The following is a 9201-nucleotide window of genomic DNA, read 5'->3' as shown; positions in this document are numbered from 1 at the left end:
ATAAATGAGGGAGTGAAAGAAGAAAGAAAGAGGTGCCGTATTGGAGGGCTTCGGAATAATTTCGACCACTTGGGAATCTTTAACGTGCACTGGCATCGCACAGCACAAGGGCGATTTAGCGTTTTGCCTCCATAAAAACGCAGCCACCGCGGTCGGGTTCGAACATTTTGAACTCCGGATCAGTAGCCGAGCGTCCTAACAACTGAGCCACCCCGGCGGGTACCGTTTGTGAGTGTACAATACCACTTTTCGCCTCGCTAGCGGCACGGCGCAATCAAGCGGCGCAGCTAGGATAGTGGTCCGTTGGGAAAGACGCGTGCGGGGACAACGCCTCGTTCATCTGCCTTGTCTATCCGTTCCTGTAATTCTTAAACGAGACTTTCTAGCCAAGACAAGTATTACGATAAGCATCAGCAGCGGTGGCTGCAGGGAGGACACATCAGGCGCCTTGAAGGTTTTGGCGAAAGCGCCCGCGGCGTCGCCGACAATTCAGACTCCGGGCGCGGCCGTGACAAATCCAGCCCGCCGGCCCGAGAACCAAGAGGCGAGCGGACAATCGCCGCTGAAAAGAGGGCAGTGAGGACGCCGCGCTATAAAACTGCTCTGCCGTGCAGTGAAGGTCAGCGCACCCCTTGTTGCAGAAGTGAACAGCGTGACGGAGAGGGAGAAGGCACGTTTTTCGTCGCTCCTCTGCGAATACAACGCGACATTCACTCACCGCCCTGGCCTCACTACCCTAGTCAGGCAGAGAACAGACACGAGTGAAGCACTGCCTTGGAAGTACACTCCTAGAACAATTAGCTTGACTAAGAGAAAAGCACTTGACATCTCCTTAGACGAACTTATCGAGACTGGCGCTGTTGAGAGGTCTAACAGCCCTTGGGGCTTCCGGGTAGACTTGGTTCGAAAGAAAGACAGTACGTATCGACATTTCCTGGACTACCGCTAACTAAATGAGATTACGAGAAATGACGCGCACCCTCTACTAACCAATTCTTCCCTAGTGTCCAACCTAGGTGGGGCGAAGTAATTCACAACGCTCGATGCTAGCCACGGATACTTTCAGGTTGATGTGATTGAGAGGGACAAGGAGAAAACTGCTTTCACTTACCACAGAGGCCTTTTCCAATTAAATAGAATTTCTTTTGGCTTGGTACGAGCACCCGTTACTTATCAGCGCCTAATGGACGATGTTCTGGGAGATTCAAAGTGGCAGCATGCGCTCGCGTACCTGGACGACGTCGTGGTGTACTCGAAAACTTTCTAGAAACACCTGCGCCACTTGAGGGACGTCCTAGAGAGACTAAGGTCCGCGGGAATTGTTGAATTGTTTTGAACCTGATGAACGTACAGATCGCCGCGACCCGAATAACGCTGTTGGGGTTCACGATCGACACAGGCCGCATTCTGCCGTGCGATGATAAACTTGAGGCTTTGCATAAGATTTCGCTGCCCACAGATCTAGCCGGTCTCAGACGCTTCCTGGGAATGGCGAACTTTTGTCGCCAGTTCATCCCGGATTGCGCAGCGCTGCAGTCACCTTTGACAAAGCTTTCGAAGAAAGGCGAGCGCTGGAGTTTTGGTCACGAGCAAAAGGATGCGCTGCGCAGCCTCACTAAAGTGCTCGTTGGCACGGTTGAGTTGCAGCTACCCGACCTAAACAGGGAGTTTGTGATTCAAACCGACTCATGCGATCTGGGCTTAGAAGCAGTGTTGCTTCAGGAGCAAGAAGGCGTCCTCCGTCGGGTAACCTGGTTTGCCAGTTTGCCGCCTGAAAACATGCCGCTAAAGTATTTTGCCCAAAACGATGTAAAGCATTTCCCTATGGCGCTGGTCCCTGTAGGAATTGGTTTCATTAAGATAAAAAGCTCTCGTATGATCCAGGAGCAGCTGAAGGCTGCGACCAGCCGCTATCTTGAGATTTCTGAGATTCTACCATTTTAGCAAAAGAGGAATTTTGTGCAAATCACCTGATTTTGATTGGTTGCAGACTTGCTGCAGTGCACTTCTTTCGCCTCACTCCTGGTGAAAGCGTTTATTCCTGAGCAACTTGCCCGCGCAAAAGTAATAATCCGCGGTGTGGATCCCTCCGCTACACCAGAAAAAATTCTTACAGATTTCCTTGATGCCGGTGTTGGCCTCCTCTCAGTTTACTGCTGCAACAGAGAGGCTGGAGGCTCTCGTATTCCAACAGAGTCTGTTATAGAAACATTTGCGGGGTCCGCTTGCCCATGTGAAATCAAAATCTGACCTATTGTATACCGTGTTGACAAACTGCAGCCCCGACCATTACAGTGTAAGAACTGCAGGAGTTTTGGTCATAGTAACAATTTCTTGCAAGTCGGCAACGCGCTGCCGCATTTGCGGCGGTGATCATGCTGCAGATGTCTGCACTTTTGAGTCGCTTAGCTGTTGCCTTTGCCACTCTGATCACACAGCTACCGATCCCACCTACCCGAAGCGTGCCGATGAACAGTCTGTCTTGGACATTATTCAGCCGAAACGGTGTTCAAGTGCAGGTGCTTATGCCCGTCTTAACAGATGACAGAGATCGTACGCGAATGTTGTCCGCGCGACCGCTGCCGATCTGAGGACAAGCTTAACAAAGTCGGTCATCGCTGCGGTGGAGAAGGCTGCTGCTGGTGTACTTGACCGCATGATCAGTACGTTCAGTGATGCATTATCTGAAGTAATTTCCGCGCAGGCTGCATCATTTGTGCTAGGTAGCCTAACCTCGTCTACCGGCTCCCCCTCTCTAACGCCTGTGAGTCAGATGTTGAAATGACATCTCCATATCAGAAGCGTCGTGCTTCCTCTTCTGCGTCCATATCAAGCCATCCGCATTTGAAACCAAGAAAGGTTGGCCAGGAACTGCAAAACAATCAGACGTGTTGAAAGGCTGTAGCCTCCTCATTTTTAAAGCAATAATCGTGGCGGGTATTTCTGTCCTCCAGTAGAATTGTCGCTCTATGGCATTTTCTTTTCACGATTTACAGCAGCTCCTTCTTAAATTTTCTCCACGAGTTGTTTTACTACAAGAATCGTGGCTCTCTCCAAATCGTCCTTTTACATTAAAAAAGCTGCTCTGCCTTTACAGCTGATCATGCAAACTGCAGGGGTGGGGGCTTGGTAGCATTTATTTCAACAAAACTATTCTATCGTGCTAAAGTGCCACACAAATTAATGCAACCTGGCTGTGAGATTCTTGCAGTTTACATCTTTGTGCCGCAGTGTGGCCCTGTTACCGTAGCGAATATCTACTTCACCGCCGGGGTCCGTAGGACGCATTGGCTAGAAGCTTTGCTGCGCAGCCACAAATATGTAGTCCCTGCTGGGGACATGAATTCGCATCGTGTAAAATGGGGTTTCAGGACAGACTGCAGCAGGCAGTTAATTTGGTCTTGCATGTCGGCAAATGGTGTGTGCGGTTAAAACAGTCGCGCCGGGGTCCTAAAGTTTTAACTTCCGTGTTAGACGCCACTCGGCGAGCAGTCATTACGATTCTATCAACCGTTAAAAATAAGACTCCTTCGAGCTGGTGCAATGAAGCCTGCGAAAAAACCTATCGTCAAAGAAAAGCGCATGGAAGAGCCTAGCGTAAAACCTGTGCCTCAAGAACTGGATAAATTACAAATTCTTTGCAGCATATTTTAAAAGCACCATATCTAAGGCTAAGGATCGATACAATGCAAATCTGAACACCTATTTTTGCAACCAAGTCAACCGGAACTCTCTCTATAGATACAAGGAACAAACTAACGTGCAGCCCTCTTCTCATGTCGTTCAGTCCACAGTGCTGCCCCCCCCCCCCCCCAGGAAGAAAAATATCAATTGCTGTTCATAGCTCGAAACCATGCTGCGCGTTTTCATGCTCGCACTGCCTTTCTTTCGACCCCATTTTATTTGAGTGCAGACTTACTCACTGAGGTGTATGTATCTGATTTAGCGTCTGTAGTAAATTCTCTGCAGTCTGCTATCCCTGAGTTTGACGGTATAACAGTTGGCATGCTAAAGATATTAATGCAAGACTGTGCCCCGGACTTCTTGCAGATTTTCAATAAAGCCGGGATTCCACAAAATTCCAGAAACAGAAAATATTTTTATTGATAAAATACCAGAAAATGGTTTTGTATCTCGACAATATTTGGCCTATTGCTCTCATATTAAATTTAGTTAAGCTTGTAGAACGGGCAGTCTACAGCCGCCTCACGAATCATGTTGTCTCTTCAAGGCTTCAGTGAGGCTCAGATTGGTTTCCGCAGTGGGTGTTCAATTTGGACCGCGCACATAGACCTGGAGGGCCGTATTAGGGTAGCTATGAAGCAAAAAGAGGTATCTGCTGTGGTGACTTTCGATATTACTAAGGTGGATGACAGCGTTGAACACAGCATTCTTCTTCAAAAGCTGCCTGGTGTACAGACTCCTGGTACCTCTTCGCGTGGATAAGGGAGTTCTTACGAAACAGATCTTTGTTTTTTATTTCTGTTGCGTTAAATTCTAACACATATGGCCTGTCTATTGGTGTCCCACAAGGTTGCATTCTTTCGCTGTTGTTAATATACTAATGCGTGATATCCATATTCACCCGGTCTTCAAAGTTTATATGTATGCGGATAATATTGCTTTTTTCGCCTGTGTCAAAAATATTCATATCCTGTATAAATGGTTGCAAGAGTATTTAAATGCTCTGGAAGTTTGGCTCCGCAGCCTGATGTTAACATTAAATGTCGACAAGTGCGCCGTCCTTGTTATTCCACAGTCATACCCTCTTTACATTTCTTTGTCGCATCACTAACCTAATCCCACAAGTTGATTCGGTTAAATACATGGGTATATTATAAGAGCCGCAGTTATACTGCCGGCCTCTCATTAGAAGCATTGAGGTAAAAGGTGAGCGTGCCCTTGGTCGGTTGGCTAGGATCAGGTATAAAAAATATGGTATGCGTCGGGACATTTTGCTCTTGCTTTATAAGGTCTATGTGCGGCCAATATTTGAATTCGGCTCTGTCAAGGATGCTGCCTGCACCTTGACAGAATCAACGCGGCGCCATGGGCCCGAGGGTACAGCTCGTTCTGCGCCTCATCATCCGACTTCAATATTTTCCGCCTCCTGCACGTGGATGAGGACCACGGCGCACTATCTACTGGCATGCTGACGTGACCATACCTTCACGGGACAGCAAGGTCGGTGGATATAAACTTTATGATGAACCAACTAACCCAACAGAAAGTACTTGCAACGCATTTCTTCTGCTCTGGGATCTTTAGGCACTCTTTCTGTCTCGGTGTCTTCCTGTGCTCGCTCCCTTGCGCCATTCATCTTTTTTCTCTTGGCCTTTGGTGGATCAGCGTCGTTCCCTGCTGAAGAATGCTGCCTGCACCTTGACGGAATCAACGCGGCGCCATGGCCCCATGGGTGCAGCTGGTTCTGGGCCTCTTCATCCGAATTCGATATTTTCCGCCCACCGCGCGTGGATACGGAATACGGCGCACTTTCTACGAACACTCTGACGTCACCATACCATCACGGGACAGCAATGCCAGTGGATATAAACTTTATGATGAACCAAATTTACCAACCGCAAGTACTTCTGCAACACATTTCTTCTACTCTGGGTTCTTTAGGCGGTCTTTCTGTCTCTGTGTCTTCCTGTTTTCGTTCCTTTGCGCCATTCAACTTTACGATGAACGAAATTGCCCAACAGCAAGTACATCTGCAACACATTTCTTCTACTCTGGGCTCTTTAGGCGGTCTTTCTGTCTCTCTGTCTTCCTGTTTTCGTTCCCTTGCGCCATTCAACTTTATGATGAACCAAATTGCTCAACAGCAAGTACTTCTACAACACATTTCTTTTACTCTGGGCTCTTTAGGCGCTCTTTCTCTCTCTGCGTCTTCATGTTTTCGTTCCCTTGCGCCAATCAACTTTATGATGAACCAACTAGCCCAAAAGCAAGTACTTCTGCAACGCATTTATTCTGCTCTGGATTCTTAAGGCTCTCCTTCTGTCTCTGTGTCTTGCTGTGTTCGCTTCCTTGCGCCATTCATCTTTTTTCTCTTGCCCTTTGGTGGATCAACGTCGTTCTCTGCTGAAGGATGCTGCCTGCACCTTGACGGAATCAACGCGGCGCCATAGACCCATGGGTACAGCTCGTTCTGCGCCTCTTCATCCGACTTCAATATTTTCCGCCTCCTGCACGTGGATGAGGACTACGGCGCACTATCTACGGGCATGCTGACGTGACCATACCATCACGGGACAGCAAGGTCGGTGGATATAAACTTTATGCTGAACCAACTAACAAAACAGAAAGTACTTGCAACGCATTTCTTCTGCTCTGGGATCTTTAGGCACCCTTTGTGTCTCGGTGTCTTCCTGTGCTCGCTCCCTTCCGCCATTCATCTTTTTTCTCTTCGCCTTTGCTGGATCAGCGTCGTTCCATGCTGAAGAATGCTGCCTGCACCTTGACGGAATCAACGCGGCGCCACGGCCCCATGGGTGCAGCTGGTTCTGCGCCTCTTCATCCGAATTCGATATTTCCCGCCTACCGCACGTAGATACGGACTACGGCGCACTATCTACGGTCATGCTGAGGTGACCATACCATCACGGGAGAGCAAGGCGAGTGAATATAACCCTTATGATGAACCAAATTGCCCAACATAAAGTACTTCTACAACGAATTTCGTCTTCTCTGGGCTCTTTAGGCGCTCTTTCTGTCTGTGTGTGGCTGTGTTCGCTCCCTTGCGCACTTCAGCTTTTTCTCTTCGTCTTTGGTGAATCAGCATGGTTACCTGCTGAAGGATTCTGCCTGCACCTTGACGGAATCAACTCGGCGCAATGGCCCCATGGGTACAGCTCGTTCTGCGCCTCTTCATTCGACTTCGATATTTTCCGCCTCCTGCACATAGATAAGGACTACGGCGCACCATTTACGAACACTCTGACGTCACCATACCATCACGGGACAGCAATGCCAGTGGATATAAACTTTATCATTAACCAAATTGCCCAACAGCAAGTACTTCTGCTACACATTTCTTCTACTCTGGGCTCTTTAGGCGGTCTTTCTGTCTCTGTGTCTTCCGATTTTCGTTCATTTGCGCCATTCATCTTTACGATGAACGAAATTGCAGAACAGCAAGTACTTCTGCAACACATTTCTTCTACTCTGGGCTCTTTAAGCGGTCTTTCTGTATCTCTGTCTTCCTGTTTTCGTTCACTTGCGCCATTCAACTTTATGATGAGCCAAAATTGCTCAACAGCAAGTACTTCTACAACACATTTCTTCTACTCAGGGCTTTTTAGGCGGTCTTTTTGTCTCGGTGCCTTCCTGTGTTCGTTCCCTGGCGCCATTTAACTTTATGATGAGCCATCTAGTCCAACAGCAAGTACTTCTGCAACGCATTTCTTCTGCTCTGGGCCCTTTAGGCGCTCTTTGTATCTCTGTGTCTTCGTGTGTTCGCTCCCGTGCACCATTGCACTTTTTTTCTTCGTCTTTGGTGGATCGACATCGCTCGCAGCTGAAGGATGCTGCCTGTACTTTGACGGAATCAACACGGCGCAATGGCGCCATGGGTACAGCTCGTTCTGCGCCTTTTCATACAACTTCGATATTTTCCGCCTCCTGCACGTGGATGACGACTACGGCGCACTATCTACGGGCATGCTGACGTGACCATACTATCACGGGACAGCAAGGCCAGTGGATATAAACTTTATGATGAACGAACTAGCCCAACAGAAAGTACTTCTATAACGCATTTCTTCTCCTCTGGGATCTTTAGGCACTCTTTCTGTCTCGGTGTCTTCCTGTGCTCGCTCCCTTGCGCCATTCATCTTTTTTCTCTTGGCCTTTGGTGGATCAGCGTCGATCCCTGCTGAAGAATGCTGCCTGCACCTTGACGGAATCAACGCGGCGCCATAGCCCCTTGGGTGCACCTGGTTCTGGGCCTCTTCATCCGAGTTCGATAGTTTCCGCCTACCGCACGGGGATAAGAACTACGGCGCACTATCTACGGGCATGCTCACGTGAACATACCATCACGGGACAGCAAGGCCAGTCGATATAAAATTTATGATGAACGAAATTGCCCAACAGCAAGTACTTCAACAACGCATTTCGTCTTCTCTGGGCTCTTTAGGCAGTCTTTCTGTCTGTGTGTCTTGCTGTGTTCGCTCTCTTGCGCCATTCAACTTTTTTCTCTTCGTCTTTGGTTGATCAGCGTCGTTCCCTGCTGAAGGATGCTGCGTGCACCTTGATGGAATCAACAGGGCGCCATGGCCCCATGGGTACAGCTCGTTCTGCGCCTCTTCATCCAACTTCCATATTTTCCGCCTCCTGCACGTGGATGACTAGGGCGGACAATCTACGGGCATGCTGACGTGACCATACCATAACGGGACCGCAAGGCCAGTGGATATAAACTTTATGATGAACCAAGTTGCCAAACAGCAAGTACTTCTGTAACTCATTTCTTCTGCTCTGGGACCTTTACGCGCTCTTTCTGTCTCTGTGTCTTCCTGTGCTCGCTCCCTTGCGCCATTCAACTTTACGATGAACGAAATTGCCCAACAGCAAGTACTTCTGCAACACATTTCTTCTACTCTGGGCTCTTTAGGCGGTCTTTCTGTCTCTCTGTCTTCCTGTTTTCGTTCCCTTGCGCCATTCAACTTTATGATGAACCAAATTGCTCAACAGCAAGTATTTCTGCAACACATTTCTTCTACTCTGGGCTCTTTAGGCGGACTTTCTGTCTCTGTGTCTTCCTGTGTTCGTTCCCTTGCGCCATTCAACTTTATGATGAGCCAACTAGCCCAACAGCAAGTACTTCTGCAACGCATTTCTTCTGCTCTGGTCTCTTTATGCGCTCTTTCTATCTCTGTGTCTTCCTGTGTTCGCTCCCTTGCACCATTCCACTTTTTTTCTTCTTCTTTCGTGGATCGACATCGTTCTCAGCTGAAGGATGCTGCCTGTACCTTGACGGAATCAACACGGCGCAATGGCGCCAAGGGTACAGCTCGTTCTGCGCCTTTTCATACAACTTCGATTTTTTACGCCTCCTGCACGTGGATTACGACTACGGCGCACTATCTACAGGCATGCTGACGTGATCATACAATCACGGGACAGCAAGGCCGGTGGATATAAACTTTATGATGAACCAACTAGCCAAACAGAAAGTACTTCTGTAACTCATTT

The sequence above is a fragment of the Amblyomma americanum genome, chromosome 10 (assembly GCF_052857255.1).
Source record: "Amblyomma americanum isolate KBUSLIRL-KWMA chromosome 10, ASM5285725v1, whole genome shotgun sequence".
NCBI lineage: Eukaryota > Metazoa > Arthropoda > Arachnida > Ixodida > Ixodidae > Amblyomma > Amblyomma americanum.
Note: the sequence above shows the minus strand (reverse complement) of the source record.